Raw genomic sequence first — 23763 nt, 5'->3', positions numbered from 1 at the left:
TCACTCAACTAACTGAGGTTTGATGTTTTAAGCTTCAACAATCAATGTCACCTTTACTCCACTAATCAGATATATAAATATACATAGAAGCACTCTAGTCAAATATACATATATTTTTCATAGACCGAATTCTGTTTCCACTCATTAAAGTCACTACCTTCTCGTCTAGTCCCCTCCAGCTAGGTGTAACAGTGTCTCTGCCTTCTGGCTAGGTGATAATTAAATCCACTAAATAACTGGCAAGTAGGTGGGAAAGAAACTATTTATGCTTATTCAAAAGGGAGTGGCTCAATTAACACTTTTCTTAGGAACCTGGCTTTTAAAATTTTATCATAGCTTGAAAGTAATTCTGAACTCTCGGTTCCCCTCCATTTGTACTCTACTTGGTTTGATTCTTCCTTTCAGGTCATACATCTCAAATAGGAGCCTATATTCAGAACTGAGAAAGTCAAACAGACGGAAACTCACAGCAAAGATGTGAATAAAGGTCAGTTAGCACCCAAAGAAGAGGACTCCAAAGAAGAGAGCTCATTCAATGCCTCAAAAAAGAGAAAAAAAAACCCAACAGTGGTGGCAGTTCAGTTCTCAGCCTGTATCTGGCTGAATTAGAGGCCTTGGACAAATAAAAATACTCTATTTACCCATTCCTAAAATAAGAGCAATTGTCTTATCCTTGGATAAAAGCACCTAAAATTTGATCCAAAGCCCAGCATCCTTTGGCTGACCTGGTTTGATTCAGACCTGAAGAAAATCTCTAGTCGTGACACTAAAATATCTTAAACAAAAGAGACGCAAATACCTGCAAAGACTCCTAGTCACCAGTGTCTGTATCCAGGTACCTGGCAGTATTAATACGGATGGAACTACAAATTCTATTGACAAGACCCTAGCTAGGATGATGCACTGTGAGCATTTGAAGTTGTTCTGCAGGACAAAGTTTCACAGATGATAGCTCTGCACCTTATATATATACTGTGATCCATTCACCATTCAGTCTTCATTGGTTTTCCATAACCACTAGCCTGAAAGCTGGGTTCAAAATTGCTCAATCATTTTACAGGTCTAAGTGTTTAAGGGAAGGTGGAAGTAAGGAATAATATAGTCTGGGTGCTCACAGATGATCTACCTCTTGTGTTTCTGTAGCTCAGAGACAGAGAAGACCATGGCAGAATGCTGTCTGAGATAGTTCTTTACAGTCTTAGTGACTGTAGACAAAAGTTTCATGCAAAGTAACACCAATTTGGCCCACCTACAATAGAAATAAACTGATGAAACAGGATTTTGTAGTTAAAACTGTTCTTGCTGCTCTCTTTTACCGTTGGAATCATCTCAGAAAGTCATGTAGGCAGACTGCTTTGTGAGCACAGTTTTCTTTTTGTCATTTTCACTTGGTTTGTACTATTCTCATCTCTCTACTTTAAGAGAAGACGACTAGACTTTTATGATGACAGAATAGGACATAGTAACTTAAGGAGACAGTAATGCCCAATTGCATCTAGCTACATGCTCTGTACAAAAACTCTAGAAACAGCAGTCTGTATTGTATGCATCTTACATACACACATCTCCACAAAGTTTATATGCAAGTGATTTTCATCAGAGATGCAACATGACAGATTTTGAGATTATATTGTCAGATCAGGCTAAATGCTTCGTTAATAAGCTACGATCACCATATATCTAGCTAATACTGTAGTCTTGTTTTGGATATAAACTGAATTTTACATGCTCCACCGGGATTGGTAGGGCATAAAGGTACACAGGAGTTTTGCTTAAGAGTGTGTCTTTTTGTTTTTAAGTGTGGTCTTCTCCCTCCCCAAAGCACAGCTTTCTCATAGAGATAAGGGCCCCAATTTTGCGAAGGAGATAACTGTGTATTTCACTTTAAAGTGCATAAGAAACACCACTGAATTAAATATTCTATGTGCATGGGGTGGGGGGGCGGCGAGGGAAGCTTCCAATAGGTTTCTATACAAAAGATAAAGTAATTAAATTTTTAAAACATATTTCAGTTCCAGGAGCATCATCAGGGATTTGCATGCATTATCGCTGAACAACTCTAGAAACACAAAGGCAGGAATGGAGGCTTATTGGTCTAGTCTGTTCTGGTCTCATCCAAAGAACAATAAATTACTCTGCTACTGATAAGAGCACGTATTAACCAAAGAGCAATACAGTTCTTTCTTTAGACCCTTAAATTATTCTGACCTGGTAAATTCAAAAGATCACAAACAGCAAAGAATTATTATTCAAATCTTACTCATTAAAATTTACAGGGAACAGCCTAATGTTTCTATCAAAATATTAATGGCATGCAATTGTTAATCTCCTTAGGTTCATTTCTTCTGCTGAAGTTGCTGAATGACAGACAATATAAGAATGGATAAAATCTTTTCAAGAGTATATCTATTCTAAGTTGGAATAGTTGTAGCTAATCCTCCTGTGAGTAAGACTACAGGACCACGACTGTTAACATAAATCTAGTTTCAGTAGTCCTAATGCCATTTTTCATAAAGGAACTTTTATAGTCAGCAGAAGTTTTCAAAAATTCTTTTTTTTTCTTTGCTGTCTGCAGTCAGAAAGAGAGTTTGCTAGATGGGGTGGGGAAACAAGGGGAAATAAATAAAACAAACAAGAATGAAAAAAGAGAGAGAGAAGAAGGGAAAGACATACAGGGGGACAGAGAAAGCGAGACTTTTCTGCTTTTTGCTTGCCATTTGAAAACTAAAGTCTGTAGCTAAATTCCAGTCATTTGGAAAGCCAAGCTTAGTTAATTCTACCACCAAGTGGGAACTTTAGTATGAATTGTCCTTTCCCCAGAGGACTGCCTGGATTCCCAATTATCTTAGGCCAAACTTCTCTTTACTCCAACGCTTTGAACAGTAAGTCCTATCTGCTGGCCAGGACACACTCTGACCAGAAGCTCAGAGTCCCAGGAAACTGCCAAAAATTCCCAAAAAGAACATACTCCGAAACACTGAATTTCTAACTGTTAGTGCATTTCTTTTTCTCAAGTGTAAATTCAAACTCGTTCCTAGCTAATATTGTCTCATGGAGGACAAATAAAGAATGACCATAGAAATGAACAACAGCTTTATTTCCCTGCATTCACCCATTTAGAAAGCTGAAAGCATCTCTGTCATTTGCAGCACGGTTCTGATTCTGCCGCATAGAAATGACTGAGTGACTTTCACATGATGTTCACAATATTGATAAGAATGAATTGCAATAACTTTTGAAATCCATCACATTCCAATGCCTTGGCATTTATTACAATATTTTTTACATAAAGACAATACAAATGCATATCAAAGAGCAACATCTAGTAATTAAAAGGTTTGTGGTTATGATGTTAAAGCTTTATACTGTCATTATTGAGGGGAAAATTTCATACAGTAAATTTGAACATTAAATTTTGTAGCACTGCTGTCATTTTTTGCTTGCTTACTCATTGACATATTGCAACTCTGCAGCTTTCATCTGTTTCCACTTTGTCACTGTCTAGGACATCTTGATTCTTGAGATTTTCTTTCTAAATGTGATATGGCTAAAAGATCTGTGTGCACTTTGACTTTTACTTTCTCAAAAGAATTATGGGTCAAATTTCTAATAGAGTGGGCATAGATTGGTGTTTTGAATTACAAAAATGAAAGGGCAGCCAGTATGAAGAGCACTATTTCTTTCACAGTTATGGCAGTAATCTTTAATAAAATATTAGAGCACCATCTTCAGAGCAGTAAATTCGCTGGGAAGAAGTCTCTGACCCAGTGAAGCTTATCTGTGAACAACATGTCAGTGGGCTACTGCATTTCCTTAACTATTAGTTCTTGCAGTTCTTCAGATACTATCTGACAATTAAAAGGTAAGACCTTTTTCAGGTTTTGATACACTTCATTTAATTTTAAATAAAGTATTCTAATTTATACAACAGACCTTTTGATAACACTTCTCAGTATTGTGGGAATGGCAGGATGTGTGGTTCCAGCTAAATAGCTTTGGACAGGTTATATAGAAGTACGTTTTCTACGAGTGTAAGAAGTGATAGCCCAGGCCAGTGAGAATGATAGCTCAGGTCGGAAAACTGCCCCCATATGTATGATGTGTGAATGTTGGGCTTGGGCGTGTGAATGAGTGGGTCAGAATGCCATCCACAAGATATGCATGGGAACATGCCTGAAAACAGACACGAGTGTAGTGTGTTTGGAATAATGATTATTGAAAAAACATCCTGTCTAACCTCTTGGTCCAGGCCCATATCTGTAAACCTATAAATTGAGAACTGTTAATAAAAGTCAGCTCAGCCTGGCTCAGCGCTGCTCTGCTCTGCCTGACTCTGCTCTCGCTGCTAACACGAACTCTGTGTCTGTGCGTCTCTGTCTGTATGCGTCGTTCCTCATCGTCACACAGTATCACATTCACTAGTTTAAAAAAACCAACAAAAATGTTTATAGACTACAGTAATTACTACTAGGAAATTTGCTGCTCCTCTTTTGGCCCATTTTGATCCATGGTCATTAATTATAACTACATTAGATTTATCACCTGAAGTACTATACTCCATCTTTGACCTAATATGCAGCATATTAAAAGTCTGTACAGCTCTTAAAGTGATGAATATTGGGCAGATAACTTTACGAGGCCCTGACATCTCCACTTAAGAGATTATATTGCCTTATCCATTTTATTATTCAAGAATTCCACTGTCTTGCTCCAGTTACTTGTCTTTGCTTTCTCCCAAGCCCAACCTCTTTCTAAGTGCTTCTTTATGAGCTTGATTATCCCCTCTCATCTGCTCACCCAAATAATTGTTTCATTAGGGGATATGACCTGGCTCATCTCTGCTGTGTAGCAGATAGACAGAATCCAACACTTTTGCAGGAGCCATATGGTAGGTGCGAAGCTATTTGAGCAGGAAAGGGGAAGAATATACCAGTTACACCTAATGTCCTTTCCCCCATTCTTTTCACAAGAGGCTTTTCCTTGTGGAATCTCAGCAGTACTCGGAAATGTGAGAATGCTGATACGAGAGAGAATTTCAACTGCTTTCTGTTTAGGTTAACCAAGAATTAAGAGATACAATTAAAAGTCTAAGAAAATATGACAAAATGTTTATCTTTTAAATCAAGTTTTAAAAGAGCATCTAGAAAAAGATCAGTTTCAGAGATACACAGAATTGTTAAGGTTTACTTTGTGCTCAGCAATTTGCTCATCAAAACAAATACAATTAGGAGAGAAACGAATATATAATAGTGTAATCTAATATGCCCAGAACAGCTAAAAATTTTAGATTGTCCAACATAAAATGTGTACGAAGCACGTAGTCCGTGTGCAGTGTGTTACTTTTAGTATGTAGGATGCTATATTCTCGAATATATGCCTGTAGTATTGATTCCTATCATTTTTCATGGCATAAACTTTTCCCCTTGTTTTTGTGTGATGTGCAGAGTTGATGTCACCTCTATGAAAATAAACCTGAATTCTCCAATCCAGCATAAAATAGGACTGAGAAACAGTAGGAAACTATTGTTCTCAGTAGATCATTATTAAGAAAAGTTGTTAACAAATAGAGAAAACATATTACATTGGCTTCTTCAAAGCTGTAAACTGTTTACTTCATCTAGCTATCTACCATCCTTACATATGGAAATAATTATGGTCTGTAGCCACGAGACATACTTTTCAGATCAGAGACTAATCTCATTTTTCAACATCCTGTTGTTACAGGACTTAAACAGTTTCAAGATGCATGTAGTCAATCTGTGCTTTATATATGAGCCAAGATTCTAATAAAATTGAAAAAAAAATGTTTAAGTTGAATGTTTAAATCAATGCCACTGGAAAAAGTGAAAACAGTGTGTAACTGTTACAATTTTCACAGCATGTTAAAAACATATGTTAGCCCTATCTGAATCGAGAAATTAAGCAGTCCTACAGCTGCAAAGACTTGGAATGAATTGATAGTAGTGATTAAACTAGAAAATGCTTCTGGAACTTCTGTCTGTATATTTGTTCATCTTTTAGGTGTAAAGAACAAAATCAGAAAAAAGTAAAACAAAATAACAAATAAAGAGTGACAGATTATTCTGTTAGTAAAGTGTGGAAATAACATGGTTATGAGAGTAGACTCAGACTTTCCTTTACAAAGGAAAGGTCAAAGAAATTTTATGGAAGACATAGTTAAACAAAAACCTGCAGGCCGAAAACTAGACTGAGTCTAAACTTTATAAATCATTGGAAGATGACTTTGAAATACTAATAAATATTTAAAGCAAAGCTTTGTAACAATATTTACTGATTCACTTAAATCAGTTAAAAGTGCTCTTTTTTTTTTCTTCTTTAATGAATCTAGTCAATATTTAGTGAATTCACACTTACATAGTAATTCCCAAAATTGCTGATTTATTTCCATGTTCAGAAAATGAGATAGCATTATAAGATTTAAAGTCTAGTTACTAGTAGAATAAAATAATAGTACACAACTATTTGAATTTAAATGAATAGAATTATGTATTTTCATGAAGTATTTGAAGGGTGTAAAAGTAAATTCCCTATTAGACATATACTGAACAGTTGCTTTTTTCTCTCAACCAATGAACGGATGTTGTTTTATTTCTGATGGTTCTGTTAAGAACAATCTCTGGGTACATCTCTTTGTGTTGAAGAAATAAATTAAAGGATTTACCTGTATGTGGTCTTTAAGGAGCCTACTGTGCAGTTTTGGTTATCTTTGTCAGTCAGGCTACAAACAGAATAATCCAGCAGGTACTGAAGCACGTAGTTCTGCTCCCTTTTACTACTAATCCTTTCCCAATACTCTCTCAAAGAATTTCCTTTATTTACTCTGGCTTTGGTACCCAAAGCCTGAGCAGGGTCATTACACAAATACCACTAACATACTATAAAGTATGAAGCTGCCTGTTCTTTATCTACTTTTACTCGTCATATTAGAAGCATTTCGCTTTGTCTCTGCAGCAGGCACAAGCTCCAGCTGTGATCCAGTCTCATCCCACTACTGCAACCAAAGGAACATTTTAGACAATCAGATACAAACATTGCTGAGAGGAGTTACACATTTTGTTAAGTAAACAAGATACTAAGTGTATGAACATATCTGAATGTTAATATTCCTGTACAGATTGGATCTTGTCTGTAGAAAGACTGTACCGCTTTAAACCAAATTGTTAGAAAACAATGTTTGATGAGCCCAGACTCATACTATGCTGGGTATGGCACAGAACAAAGAAAATTATTTGCTCAATGAATGTACGGTGTAAATTTTCATCACAATTACCTTTTACAAAAGTCTTCAGTTAAGCCAGTTCCTTAAAAACAGCAAAATAGTAGTTGTTTAAAAATTGAATGGAGGAATGAGAGGCATCTAAAAACACTCAGTAAAAATATCCATCCTTTCCATCATACACCCAGGTGAACAGGGCTGTACTGTATATGGACCAGGACTGAAGCAGTATTTAGCAAGAAACAAACTAGATCACAGTATTTTTGAGGCTGAGAATGTGAAATGGAATTGGCATTCATGCTCATTTGTCTTTTAGAATGAGTTTACTGCGACTAGGAGTAATCATATGCATCTGACGTACATCAAAATTATCCTAAATGTGTCCATGTTTGCATATTGGAAGAAAGAAGCAAATAAATATAGACATTTTAAAAGAAGCACTTAGGAAGACAAATAATCCTTACAGCATTTTGTCTCATCTAAGCCCTCTTCAGCCATGTCAGCTGCTCCATAAACCTTCTTTCTTAGTTACTCTCCCTGCCCTCTCTAGAGCTAACATCTCCACACCTGCAAAATAAAACCAGTAATTGTCAATTCGAAGAGATTAGAAATACTTTTCTAAACCTCCTATTCCAGAAACTAATTTTTTTATTTCACACTCTGCTAACTTCATCCAGTAACAAATGGAAACAACTCAACCTACAATATTCTAACCCAACAGAAGGTTTTAAAAGCAGCAAATACTATACAAAAAAATTGAAAGGAGGAAGTAGACAAGAGCTAAACAAACAAATCCAGTGTTCGGCCACCTTATATTAAGCAGAATCTATAATCAAGAGCACAGTCTGGCGGTTCAGATAGGCTCTTTTTAAGGCTACGTTCCGATTATCCAATTGGACCTATTTAGATTATGTCAGAGTTGCATACCAGTTTCCAAAAATGAATGGCTGAGTTGCAGTCCTTTTATTAAACACACAAGAATCCTCCTTTGCCCACTACATTGGATAAGGGGAAAAAAGCTTTTGTTTGGAGGATAAAAATAACAAGAAAATGAAGGGAAAGTTTTGTGTGAAGATAGAAAGGCAAAGATGGAAGGAGAAAGTGAGAGTTTGAAAATTGCCTCCTCGTAGAAACTCTGCTGTTGGGTTCAGGTAACAACACTTCTAGCACAGGCATAAATGGGATGTTGTTCAAGAGTAGTCATAGATGGAAAAAACAACCCAAAATCTGTTTTAAAATGGCCAGAGATTTTCTGTGTTATTGATATGACAGGAAGGGTAGTCTAGGGGTAGTTCATTCTTACAGAAGAATCTACTCTTTCATCAATTTATAATTTCAGTAAGAAATATAATTTCTGACAGACAGACACAGCATACTAATTACCATATAATTTTACAGTTTTATCCATATAATTGACTCTAAAAGACACATACATTTATTTAATTTGCCTTTAATCAGAACTTTCCTAGGAGATGTATTTGCATGCTAAAGGTATAATTCTAAAGCAGTTAGAGACCTGAAATCTCGCATGTCACCAAGCTGTGTCTCAATTCCTTGTTAACTAAATTGCATAGCTGAAAAGAGATGGCACCTCTCTTTAGAAGGTTATTATAAGACCTACAGTATATCAAATACACTGACAGAGGAAAAGATAAAATTTTATAATGTAAATAATTCTCTTCAATGCTCAAAACCTAAATTTCTAGCCATTAGTTCTTCTAGTATATAAAATTATACAAACATGTTTCAGAGTTGAAGCAAGTCAGTACTGAATCTTGGGTTGAAAATGAGCAACTTAAACTTTTCTGCTTAATTCCTTGTTCTCTAACAGCAAATATCACAGCACAAGTCTGAAACTGCTTCATTTTCACATTTGGATATCTTCTAATGCAATAAAAATAAAGCTTCTAGCAATTCACGTAATGTTAAACATATCATTCCATAAGTGCTGTACATTTCAAATGAAGACTCTGCTGCAATACTCAGAATACACCACTCACTATTGTTCAACATTTGGCCTTCTTAAACAACGCTTAAACATCTTTAAAAAAAATCAGATGATTACATGACTATTTTTTCCTGCGTCCTAACAGTGAACAAGGCTTGATGCTGATATTCATAGACTTTGTCATATCATTTTTACATCATTGTTGTCTTTTCCAAAATGAACTTTTGTGCATCATTATATTGTAACAAAGATCAGCAGCTTTTACATCAGCAAAAAAAATCATAATAACTTTAGAATTAGAACTATGAAACTGTTATGCATTCCTAAAATTCCTTGTGAGGAAATTTGTTGTACATTCTATGCAATATTTTAATATGGAATTGTACATTAATATTTCATTGCATATATATGCATTTTGTGATTAACCAATAAATAACATAGAATGGCTTACAGCATTTTGCACTGGAAATTAAAAAGTACTGTAATGAATATTGTTTGCAGAAAGGGCTCAGTATAAGAAAATAATACAATAAATACTGTTAAATAGCATCTCTTTCATAGTTCTCATATTCAAAGCAGAAGCAGGTAATTAAAGGCTGTTAGTTTTTGCCTTCACTTCAAGTAACTGCACACACAAACTGGGTTCTTAATAAATGTCACCAAGAGTTGATAAGATTTCTGCTGGTAGAATTCATATCACTAAAGTGTAGTGGAATGGGCTGCCATTTAGGCTGAGCTTTATATGTCATTAAGAGCAGTTGCAATTTAAATTGCGTTCAGAGGGTTACCTCAAAGCTCGACTTAGAGCTGACAAAAGACTTTGGATCAAGAATCGTGTTTTTTGTTCTTGCAGAACCAGCCTAGTCTGACTTCAGATGACCAAAGACCACATGTGGAATGGAGCTCCCCTTCACAGGACAAGCAGAAGAGCTGGCTGCCACAAGCTGTTACCACATCTTCCATGTCACTCTTACAGTGGAGCTGCAAAGATGGCTCAGGGACACCTTTTTCTGGTTCACTGCCTGTCTTAATCTACCATGAAACATCAGGTTTGAAAGTTCCATGTGTCTCAGCAATTGCCCCAAGAGCTCCCTTCAGCCTGGCCCAGAGGAACTCGGCCGGGTTATTGCCAGGCGCATGGGCTGAACTACTGCTCTCCAACATGCACTTCTCACACTTATAAAAAAACCCAGGGAAGTATAAAGGAGATGGTAATGTATTTTCATTTAATCCCGAGATTATATTTCAGAAAAAATGTCTATTGTATAGGCTTGTAGTAATGTGATTCAACCAAATGTATTTTCTAGCGGATCACTGTGAAATAGAACATGACTTTCATGAACAAAAGAAGTAAAATGTTTTATTTTGGACAGTTCTCACTGTCCTAAATTCATTCTCTTTTCCTCTCTATTCCTCTCATTCTTTAGTAATATACTTCATAATTTTGACAGCATCATGAAGCTAGGTAATAGTCAAAAGAATAACACTCTCAAAATGTGACTGACATTCAAAAAAAAAAAAAAAGTCAACAACCACACTAGCAGGAAAAACATTACTTCCAGAGCCAGAGATGTAACTTTGATTGAGAGTGGAAGAAAAATGTTTTCATAAAAGAACCAATCTTACAAAAACAGCAGTATCTAAGAATACAGTGACATAGTACACAAATCTTTACAACTCACTTTAAAAAAAAAAATATTTTAAAGAAGGAAAACCCCATTAAACTCACAACTCTTGTCTGATTTGCAAGAGCCCAGAGTAAGAACTGGAGTTTTTAACATCACAGCTCTTTGTAGCAGATACTTCAAAGTTTTAATTTAAATTCAGATTCAGAATTGCATAAATTACAGTTATGGAAATGTCTGCTTCAATCTGCCTGAAAATGCACACAGATTTTCGGAGAAAGACTTAACCCTTTGAGTTTTTAGCTCAATGTTACTTCCACTTTTGTAAGCTGATGTTTGAGGACCATCTGTATAATTTTTAATTTCATAACGAAAACTTCCTAATTTACAGTCTGTTGAAAATGTTCTTCTCCTTTGTCTACCAACAGAGAAGAACTGTGTTTTGAACAGCAGTTCAGTCATATATATCTGTATGTATCTATATCTGCTGCTCTCCTATAAATGTCACTTCGTTTTTCTGGAAAACTAATTCAAGCAATACAATGATGAGGATTCCCATGCCAGGCATGGGGGAAGACAGTGGGAAGAGAGGGCTGCCGACGTGTATCAACATTTGAAATTTGAAGTCAGCAAAGAAATATTTCTACAGAAAATTACTAATTGGAAGCCTGAAAACAGGACAATTCATAATGAGTGAAGGACATTATCTGAGCATCTGGACACACTATGGAAAACTCAGCTGCCTGGTTTCCGTCGCAGGTTTTCCTGTACTCTTACTACCGTGCAACATGCAGGTCTGTTGAATCAGCATATTCATTCAAATAAAAAAGGCTACTCTCATGCCAGCCTTCCAGGCATCAAGTAATTTGCAGCTGTTTTTTGATACTTCCCTGAGTTTTCAGCACTTTTGGAAGCAGAGAGAGTTCTCTCAAAACGGGTAGCATGTCTGCACTACTTGTTGCCAGAGGGGAGACTTACCAAATATTCAGAAAAATTATGGGGTTTTAAGTAGACAGAAACCACATCTAGCTCAGAAAATCTAAGCTGAAAACTGATTGAAATGCAAGGGTATCAGAGGGAGTACGATATATGCCAACGCTTTTTTACTCTGTACTTTGCATTTGCTTGTGGACAAGATACACCATTGTTCTAACTCACTGAGATCATGTCCACGTTGTACTTGATAATCAATTGATTGGAAGGAACTTCTGGGGACAAAAAGTTACTCAAATGTTTTATCTACCTGGTCAAATCTGATTTTATATTGAATTCATTATTTAAAAAAGAACACTAAGTACAGCAACAAGAAAGGGGAGGCAGGGAGGAAAGAATGCAAATTATTCCTTTGTATAGCCGAAAACTACTTTCTGAATAAAAATACTGGTTATCCTTTTTGAGTTACCCTTAGGTAACATCGCAGATGAAGGAAGACAAAAATAGGTGTAATACAAAAATGAACTATACTGTCATTATTACAGGCTGTAATCTTCTGGTTTAAACAACTGGAAAAAACCGCTGGGTTTAACAAGACATTTCCAGCTTACTGAAAGTTTTACCAAGAATACTTAAGACCCTGGTACTCCTAAAATCTAACTTTAAAAAAAAAATCTTCAGTAGAGATCAAAGCAACAAAAAGATGTTGGTGTATCTTAACATAAATTAATGAAACCTGTTTTTCTCCTTCAATTCATAATCTTAAGAGAAACAAAATATAATGACAAATTTGATTTATTATGTTGATTGGATTGATAACATCAGATTCATTTGCTTAATAATAGAAGGTGATGTAGACCAGATAAAAAATGCAACTGATTTGACCTTTGTGGGGCACATTTTATTCCAACCAAACATAATTTTGTGTACCACACGTAATTTATGCCAGTGTGACAATTAATAACCATTGTAAACTACAGGGAATTCAGCAAGGCAATGATATGAGTCCTCATATTTTCCCATCTTGTTAGTGATGTTACTGTGCAGCATTAACAGTCCAGTTGTTTTTTAGTAAAAGTCTTACAATATGCAGCTGCTCTACAAAACTTGTGTTCCTGTCATTAGGGGGCTATATAATGAATTTCAGCTTATGTTAAAATAAGATTCTGGCACTTATAACTGTAAAAAGCCAACAAAAAAGATAAAGCATGTGCTTTTCCCAATAAACAAAGCAAGGTCTTCATCTATTCAAATGCTGAGTTATACTAGAATTTAGTTTCAAAAATCTGATAAAGGGAAACAGCAGTCAAACTCGTGTACTTTTTATTGATTCTTATAAAGTTGAGGTTTAAATGCTGGATTTGTTTCTAAAAGACACTTCATTTCTGGAAGAGATCAAGCTTGTTCAGCAAAAAGATGATGTGAAGACATTCTTAATTCAGTGACCAACAAGACACAGACACTACTGGCTTCTTAAATTTAACATGAAGTATGGAAAAAGCAAGAGCAATTAGCAGAGAAAATACAAAAAATATCAGTGTAGCCAAAACCCCTTCCTAATGACAAAGGAAGCCAACACTTTCAAATACCACAGGCCACAACCAAACAACACACATCAACTTTGAGATTCTAAATCGTGTTTTGAACCACCGTAAAAAGATTCTCAATATTTTTAATTAATCAAGCATAAGTGAATGGACACCTTTTTCCAGAAGGAAGAAGTGACACCCTTATGCTCCCCACCTGCCAGCCAACCCCCTTTCATTCCCATTTCTGACTTCAAGAAAATTGCCATCCCTCCCTCTCTCTCACTGTTTTCAAGTCATTCAGAGCAGGTATTGAGGAAAATCTGTCTAACAGTAGAATTAAAGAACTGTCTAAAGGCAAGTTTGGAAGAAACATCACAAAATAAGTCAAGGTATTTTCTAATCCTGAAACTTCCATTTCTATATGCTGAAGAAACTTTTTATAGAAGGCTCATTCATGTTAGCAGCACATCAGAGAAACATGAAGTAATGGATGGTGCCAGAGAGACAGGGAGAGTTTTACTGTTGCTTATTCATAGTCTTCCTGCTCTCTTCTTGTGCTCAGCTGCAGGCTTATAGTTTATGCCTTGCTGTCCATTTGACTGATTCTTCTTTCAGCAGAGCCACTGGTAGGAGAAGAGGTACCTTTGAATTCCTAAGCTTTCTCACCATTGCAGGAATACAGCATCTGGCTTAGCAATCTAAAATAAATACAAGCAAAACTCTTCCAGGAAGAATGGTTTTCCTCTCAGTGCTGCTAAAGCTGCTAAGTCTCATGTCTGTTTGAGAGGAGAAAATTCTACAACCGTTCCCCAGCACAGGGAGCTCAGTGAGCAAAGCTACTGAATCACGGCAGAATTATCTTCGACTTGTCATGCAGAAGAGGAAGGAGTGGAAGGAGATAAAGAAACTCATTTCTTACTTGTTTTCAAGTGATGTGGAAGGGCTTTGGTGCAGAAGCCTTAGTAAAGGAAGCCTGCTCCAAAGATTAGAGAAAACCTGCCTTTTCTTATGAGAAACTGTAAGCAGCGATGAACATAAAATAGAACCCCTGTGAATATAGTCACCACCAGTTACGTGTAGTTTATTCTCTGAGCTTACTGAGTGACATTGAAACCACAGATTTCTGCCAGAAATGCAGGACAAAGCAAGGGTCAAGTATGCTCCCCATGTCTGTCTGCCAGTGGTCATTGTCCTGCTCCAAAGCAATCTCTTTTCTTAAATCATAGAAAAATCATTCAGGAATCCCCAAATCATTGAGACTGGAAGGCACCTCTAGAGATCATCTGGTCCAAAACTCTGCTCTGAGCAGAGTCATCTGGTGCTGGTGGTGCAGGGCCATGTCCAATTGTGTTTTGAATATTTGCACAGATGACTCCCAGCAGAGCTGAGTAGAGGCGGGAGGATCATATTCTTCCTTGCTCTGCCCAAACGCAGCCCCAGATGCTGCTGGCCATCGCTGGCTCGTAGTCACCTTGATGTCCATCAGGACCCCAGGTCTTTTTCTGCAAAGCTAATCTCCAGATGATCAGTCCCCAGCATGTAATGGTGCAATGGGGTTACTTCTGCCCAGGTGCAGGAATTTGCATCTCCCTAACATTAAGATCTTCCTTGTTCCAGACTTTCCCACTGGTCTTGGGGACCTTAAGACCTTAAGAACTGTCAAGGAGATAAAAACATATCTGCATGATTTTATAGGAGAGAAAAGGAGCAGACATGATGGAAAAGTTTCTAATATTTTGGCAATGCCACCACATTTTATTACCATGTATCTCCTAGGATGTGCCATATGGAACGCTTTGTCAATAAGGTCTGCCTGCAGCGTTCTCTTCACAAGGCTGAACAATCTCAGCATTCTGCCTCTTCTCATCACTTATCTGCTTCAGCATCCTCATAATTTTTAGTGCCCCCCCCCAGCTACTTGGAGAGAAATGCGGCAGGGAGTTTCCAGTTTCTTCCTTAAGAAAAGCTAAAGGGAATTAGTTCTCCAGTTACCGAAAGAGTGGCATGTGGACTTGACAGAAGTGTCCAAGGAGGCAATGCAAGAGAAATCTAGGACACCTCCTTTCGTGCACAGTAGAGTGGCATTTTAAGAGTTTTGAATATGAATGAGAGCAAGATGGCAGTGGTCCCCATGCTTCACTGAAATCCACACAGAGAAAGAGAGAAACTTTATGAATGGTTGAGTAACAGTGTAGAGAGAAAGGATTGTCTTTTTTTGAGCACCGGGAAATATTCTGGCATGCAAATGAGCCCGCTGAGCAGTGGGCTCCACTTGAAACAGTGATGTGCCTGACTGGGACTTACAAACTCCAAGGTATGGAGGAGCAAGCTCTGTGGGATTATGCAGCTATTAAAGGTGAAGTCTTTAAAATACATCTTGAAAAATAAAAGGAGAAAAGAAAAATTTGAAGAGTCACATACAGAAGACATAATAGATATGCACAAATGCCTTTAAACAAATGATGATATAGTATGAACTAAAATGAATGCCAGGTTTCAAAGAAAAATATTAATGTGGTGTTCCTTCTTATAGAAGTGATAATATGCAGAACACTTTTATAACACAATACAAATGATTTTGGATTTTAAATAAAAGCGGCCATTAGTCCAGAAACGTCACAAGAGAAGGATCTCCTTAGTAAGTCATATCTATAAGATGTTTCAAGATGTAACTACAAAAGAGCTACTATTTAATAGTGATGATAAAATTCTTCAACATCCCTTCATGAGGAAAGGAAAATGCAAATAAAATCTGTCAAAGTTTAACTTCAGACAAAAGGGATAGTTTAAAAGTAAGGGAGACAGTTAAAGGAACAAGCAAAAGATAAGATATCACAGAAGATGCTTAAAATAGAACTGAAACAGGCCAATTACCACTATATAGAAGCTGGGTAAAAACACAGCTTTCAAATGAAATGATTTTTCCATAATGCAGGATTTTAGTGAGACAAATTAAAGGTATAGTGTTGCATAATTTCTAATAAATTGCCCATAGCGAACAATGCTTGAGGCAAGCAAGTCTGCATCCACCTCTATGGCCGCATGAAAGTTTAATAAATAGTTACTATTAGTTTCAATTAAAATTATTGGTCCTTGTACTTGCTATTTTTCTTTAGTATATTTACTTAGTATTACAATAAACTTATTTAGCACTTGCAAGTAGTAACCAAACTATGCCAGTGACCAAAATTGTAATCAATGTGTGATCAGCATGATAAATCTCATAAGCAAAAGAAAACTCCAGTAAGGATCTAAATGTCTTTTGGTATATACTTGCTTCAGTGCATCTTGAAATCCTGAAGCATTTGATATAAAAACCTAGTTCTTCAAAGTCTTCCAACAAAATATTGTTTCGCTTAAATAAGTGTTTCTCATGCAAGTGCCACAATAATGAATTATAATAACCAGAATCTCCCATAAAGTGGGAAGGAGAAGAAAGTAGGTTAATTAATGAAGATGGAACAAAGGCAAAGCAGAGCCAAATTAGAAGCAAGCATGGGATTTGGGGATGAAAGACAAATCACAAAGTTTAATATGATCACACAGAAAAAAAGAGAGGGGAAAAAGAGCCACACCAAAGATTACTGACTAACCAGGTATAAACTACAAAACTGGAAAATCATTTTTCTATGAGGAAAAGAGCTCTGCCAATCTCAGCCTCTTTAACATTAACAAGATTTAGGTACAAAGTTACTGAATGGTAGAAGTCTGCAATACCTGTCTATACATGAGACCTCAGCCTGCTGCAAACCTGCTGTCTTGCAAAGTAGCTCAGCCAATGAAAAACATACCATAATTTTTGACTGTTTTGTTTTTGTAATCACACAAAATAAGACCTACAAAATTTACCCAGTTCCAGCATGTTCTCTAACATTGCAACAAAAAGCAGTGTACAATTCAGTTGCATATTAAGAATAAGCATTTAAAAACAATTACTAAAGAATAAAACTTCGGTTGCCTATGATAAATAGTTGATGACCAGTAAGTTTATCATATTATCAGTTAATAACATATATTCTAGTAGCTTAAAGTAAACCATTGGTCCTATAAGTTTGTGTCCCAAAAATGCACGGAGGAAATTGTAAGACAGAAGTACTGTTCATTTTTAAAGAACATTTTTGTTCCACTGCATAGAAGTTCAAACTTATCCCTTTAAACACATTTGCAGTGAGTTAACTAGTTTTCAAAAATGAAAATTATTTGAAAATTGAACAGCTGTATGCATGAATACTCATATACAGAAGACAATGCCAGATTTGCTTTTGTCTCAGAAATGCATTTCACCTGAAGTGCGATTGCATTGAAAAGTATTATGCTTCACAAAAAACTTGTAGCAGCTGGCTCTAATCCAACCTCATAGTCTAAAAGAACTGGCAGAGATCTTTCTGTTTACAGTCTTTTGCCCAGCACAGATGAGATTCAGAAGAGATTCAGAAGAAATCCTCAGTGTAAAAAGTAATAAAGTGGCCTCTCACATTTATGTAATACATCCGTTACTCACAATGTTTTAATGGCAAAAGCTTCCTCTTCAATGAGTGTGACCACTTGATGTATTAGGTAGCAACATACAATTTCTGTGTTTCTTACAGTGAAAACTCCCATTTCCCTGTTTTTGAATGCCTCTGGGTAACACTAAAATAAGAAGTGCTTGGGTTGCAAGGCTCTCACCAGGAACAAACAAACTGCCAACCATTCTCACATTCTTCCCGTAAGCATTTTAGCCTTGTTTGAGAAAGCAGCAGACTTTACATTGACTCTGTTCTGTCTCCACTGATGGTTTTGGTTTGTCAGCGTAGGTAAACATGGATCTACCGACCACAGGATCAACCTGGACCTTTTCTGACTCCAGGCTCTCTGTAAGATAGTGCAGCATGAGCACTCCTTCATAACACATAAGGGAATGAAACCCCTTTCAGAAAAACGTGCCAATGACACAGATTTAACTCTAAGAGAACCCTAGAAGCTCTGGTCATTCCCCAACCTACAGGATTTTTTATGTGTGCCTGATTCACCTCAGTTAATAGTGAAGCTGTTTTTGGGTTCTTGAGCTGTGGATGAGATTTTTATAAAATTAGCTTAAAATACTATCAATGTGCTTTATAAACTTAAGCTACTCCTGTAACTTTGATCAAGCTTCTGCTTTAGCAATTTATTTCTGTTCCAGGTTGAACTGCTGCATAACATCAAGGGACTGACAGAAATTGGTGCCCAACACTTTAATCAAGATGCCTTTTCTATCATTTAAGTTTCCCAGTACTTAAATGCGTGAGCACTGCTTCTAGTGCCAGGACATAAGGCCAACAAAGAACTCAGAACCAATAATAAGTTCATACCTGTGCACAGGAGGTGAGGAAAACAGTCCGATGGCTCTTCCTTTTGTAGATCAGCCTTAGTGCAATCGACAAGACTTGAGCAACTAGTTTATGAGGACATCACAGCTTTATTTTCTCACATTCAGTTTTATTGCTGGAAAACAAATGCAGATACTAAGAAAATCAGAAGAAAAATTAAATCTATGCTCAGTAAAACTTGAAATCATGAGCATTACATCTTTTGTCTAGAACAAATATTGAATGCATGGTGATTAGCAGGACTTATTGGATAACAAGTTTACATAATTTCCTACCTTAAAACAGAAAAAGCATCCAGGGAAAACTGAAAAATTGCATTTATTTTTTAAAAAAACAAGGTTAATAAGAATCACACTTAAGCCCTGGTATCTTACAGACACATTTTATGAGACAGAATTGATTGAAACAAAACACCCAGAACCTGATCTGAAGCAAATTGTCACCTTAAAAGCTGAAAGAGACATAATATGGTTATTGCCTTCCCACTGTTCTCAAGGTTAGACTGTTAAAGTAAGCTATTTAATATGATTATGAAAAGCTACTAAGAATTAGCATGCAGACCTTTATTATTTAAAAATTCATTATTTTGAAGGTACACCAGCACTGTAGAGCAAGAAAAGGTTGCAACACTGTTTGAGGAAATAAAACTACAGCCTGACCAGCCACTAGACTCTTTTTACTATGGTCAGGACTACAAACAGAAAAAAAATTTCTATATATCCCCCTTGATACTGGTTTAGTGTGCAAGCGAGTCATTAATGGTCTGATAACAAGACAAAAATTTGAAGTGTAATTGGTAGTTTTCACATTCCTCCTTCTCCTGTTCTGGTTCCTGCTACTTTAGGAGCCATACTACATCTTCTGTTCCCAAGACATTAATCTCTTTTGTTCCATTCATTTAAAAAGAAAAACAAAAAAAAAAACCCAAAGAAAATGTGCAGAGAAGTTTTAGCCCATATAGCTGTTGCCAGCGTGATGACTTGAGGCAATAACAAGCTATTTCAAATCTTGTATTCTGTAAGCGAGAACTCTGTAATGGAAGCTGCTTTCACCTTTATGTAACCCCCCTGGCAGCCCCAAGTTGTGAAGTGAGCAAGCACAACCGCTGCTCTAACAGTCCTACGGAAACTGATGGCCCTGCTGGAGGGTGGTGAAGTGTTAATTGGCAAATGAAGACAGTTTTCCAGTGAAGCGTTGAGGATAAACTGCTGCACTGAATACGCATTTTCAGGGTTTATCGGGAAATTGAGTGGAAGATGTACAAAAGGCAGCTAGACATGCTACTGGGGAGATGGGAGTTACCCAATTTATTTTCTGGTGTGTCTATGGCAGTCTCTCAGCTCTTAGTGATTTGTACTTTCAGGGATATTGTTTAATTAAAGAAGAAACTTTATCTGGGAAAGGTTATCTAATGCCTCAGCTAGATTCCCCCCATGAAACTGCTGAGTTTAAAAGGCCAGGGCTGCTAGAACAACCAGGATTAGGTACTAAACGGTACTTAAATTTAAGGCCATTTACATTCCTGACTCTGCGTGGAATACAAATTAAAAGAATTAGACTAACAATGAAGACTGGTATCTAAGACAAAAATAAAGAATGACTGCTGTGTTCATTGAGTTTGCTGCTATAACAAATACATAGTATTCACTATTGTCCTAGCTGGTCTAAGAAATATTTAACTTAAATTTTATTCTGGCATTTGTGACAGTTCAACTCTCCTTGTTGATGATGCAATATACAGTTTCCAGCTACAGAAGTCAAACTGGCATGAATGTCTGTGGTGTTTTATGCTAGACTTTATGGTATTGCACTGCTCTGAACAGTTTTGCTCCTGGAGAAAAAGTAGGGAAAAATTCCAGCTCCCTTTTTAATTCAGCAAATTTTGGCCCCAACTGCTGCAGAGGGGTCAGTAAAGGTCAGTAAGATAAAACCCCCTGGCACCCCCAGTCCCCCACATACTCCATTTCCCTCCAGTCCAAAATGCAAAACACAACTGTACACCTTCAGAAGATGTTCTCCTTTTGCTACACTTGTATTTTGAAGAAAACATGACTGTAAAGTGGCTTTTTTCAATTTAGTAACATAGCCTGCATCTCTGCATTTTGGTATTGCTGCATAAGGTGCAAGTAATGTTAGAACTGTGTGCAAAATTCCCACCTATGCTGTGGATTTTTCCATTTAGACACATTTGATAATAACCCATATTGCTCGGCAGCACAGTGACAAGCAGGACACCAGATAGGCCCCAACATTTTGAGCTACTGCTTTTTAAATTACTGAAAGGGAGACTACATTGGACTAGGTCATAAATTACCAACAGCAGCAAGTGTCCTGTGTAAAATTTGCAAAAGTCCTTAAACCTTCTTTGGCTCTTAGTAGTCTACTTCTCTTCCAAATTCAATGCAATGCAAGCTCACTGTTGAGAATGATGCAGATGTTTCAGTGACTAATTGCTTTTAAAATGTCATCCCACTTTGCATTGGGAAGGACGGCAGAGAGAATCAGCAAGAACGCTCATGATAGGAGGTATCAGCCCTCACTACCATAAATGAAAATTCTCGCTGAACAGCATTTACCACAATAGGTCTGAAACAGGAACGACATGCACAGATTCTGTACCATTTCTTCTGGGGTTTGAAAATACTTCCAGAAGCAAGTTTAGTGTTAATTGTACTTGGCTTCTTATTTCAACCTGCATTTTTGGTAGTTTTCCGAGTTAAAGAAAGAAAGTAAACAAAATTCCTCACTGAGTAAGGAAGGCTATTCACTGGCAATGGTTCTCAGGGAGAATAATTTCTGAAATCAAGATTCTTCCTATGTTCTTTCCAGATTCATTTTTGTCTTGAAGAAAAGGAACTCTTGGAGGATAAAGCCTGTCAAAACCTTTATGGAGGAATACTCATGATATTTGGAGCCATTACCAATGGTATTAGTACTGTGTAGCTGCACATTAGCACATCAAAGTTATTTTAAATAAATTGTAAACTGTAAACATTCCTTTGGCAAGTTCTTTCTGCTTAGAATTTGTGTTTAAAAGTATTAGAATTGCTGTAGCTGTGTTTTACAGTGCTATGCTAATTTATATACCAATTGCTGCATATTGTATAGCTGAAATCTATAGAATATAAAGAGAATAAATATGTTTTTGGTTTCTAAGTAGCTACCAAGAAGTGGGGATAGTTCTTTATGTTCTCGACTTAATAAATTTTAAGAAAAACAGGCATTTTATATACTTAAATAGAAGGCCTTGATTTGGAATTCAGAAATAGAAGGACTTCAAGATATAGGGTTTTTTCTTGTTTTTGTATTGGTAAAAATATATTTTTTTAATTGGTTCTGTTGGAAGAGAAAATAGGTTTTGGAAACATAGAAAATGGTCAAATACTGATCACAGCTACATAAAGCAATTTTACTTTGAGAAATTTCTTCTACCTCCAGCCCTGCTGTTGCCTGTAGAACACTATTTCATGACCTTCAGCCTGTTTTTTCAAGGTACACTATCCTTCCATGTGGGAATAAGAAAAATGCTGATTCATTTGTTCATGCTTAGCTCTATAGTCTAAACCAGAAATATTTTACTACTTGCATTTCAGAGAAATTTGAAGTGGTGAGCAAGGAGGGGAAGTGAATAACTTGCATGCTCACTTACAAGCAATACATATGCTGCTGCAGTTCTTAAAGACGTAAACAGATCAGTTAGAAACCAGAATAAAAAACCAGATCTATGCCATGCTACAGTTTGGAAAGTGTAGCTGTTTCACCAGTTCATACTAAACGGGAAAAAAGTCAGTTGTGCATTGATTAAAAAAATGTTATTTTGATGGCCTACCTGTTGAATACTCAATGCCTGGCAATTTTAGACCCAATGAAGTTCAAGACATACGTATGCACAGTAAAACCAAGCACAAACCCCCAGCCCCCACCAAAAAACTCAAATCAACTCAAAGCTCTTTACAAATATCAAACATTCAAGAAAAAAACAACATGAATTATTCAAGAAAGAAGTGCATTTTTCCCCATAAATGAAATATTCTGTTCTGTGATTCTGTGATACTTAACTTTTAGATATTAAGCAACACTCTTCATAAAAAACTTTGGCATATCTTTTCCTTTTGAATTGCATTCAGATTTAGTTGGATGGATTTGTTTATAATTTTACTTTTCTGCTTTTACATTATTTCTGTCTTCAGGAAATGGCATGTATTCAGTGCAAATTTAAAATGTAGCAGAGTAGTATTCTGTGAAAAAGACAGGCTGCTAGACTAGAGTTCTAGTATTTGGTATTACCTGGAAATAAGTCCAATTTCCCATAAAGTTTGATGATGTATAAGTAACAAATAGTTAACACTTTCTTACCCTAACTCAAATCAGAGTTGTGACTCTGCAGACTTAAATATGTCTTCTGGACATCAAATGCAATACAGAGCACAAGAGTGCTTCAGAAGCCTGCTATGCAGCTCTGTTTAAGAGATATCATAGGCGATTTTCATTTGGTGGTGTACTTAAACATGTGAAAAATAAGGCTGATTGTAAGAAAAAGCATCAAATGGTTATTTTGTGTCCTAATGGACAGAAGTAAAGTTAAACTCCCAAAGTAGAAATTATTTTTTGTTTGAAAAGTCAGAAAGCATTGTAAATAGAAGTCCATTGTTATCCAACATAAAGCATGTCCGTTAAAACTCAATTAAAAAAAAAAAAAGACAAGAAACTTAAAGCGATGAAAGAAAGATCCAGCTATCCTTTTGTTTCTAACAGAAGAAAAATCATCAGACCACATCACCACTTTCTAGGCCACCTGTGCATCTACAGGTAGCTAATAACTGCCAGAAAGTGAAACAAATGGGCAGTCGATCCTGCCTCATTGAGATGCACGGGGTGCAGCAGGAAATTCCAGCACGGGCTGTTTCATCCCAGTGTTCTTCTGCAGCTCCATTACCAGTGACATGGCAGTGCTAAGGAAGGCACTTCCAGCTCTTAGAACCACATTATAAGCTAGTAATCAATTATTTACTGAACAGAGGCAAACAAAAAGGTTTTCACTACGCTACTACCATATTCATCAAACCCTCAGCTGTTAAGGCAGCTGGAGGAGTTAGGAAACAAACCACTTTTGCCTTATCCCAAGTTTTGCCACAAAACT

The sequence above is a fragment of the Caloenas nicobarica genome, chromosome 4, assembly GCF_036013445.1.
Source record: "Caloenas nicobarica isolate bCalNic1 chromosome 4, bCalNic1.hap1, whole genome shotgun sequence".
In the NCBI taxonomy this organism is placed as follows: domain Eukaryota; kingdom Metazoa; phylum Chordata; class Aves; order Columbiformes; family Columbidae; genus Caloenas; species Caloenas nicobarica.
The sequence above is the reverse complement of the archived record's forward strand: the minus strand, read 5'-3'. Positions refer to the sequence as shown.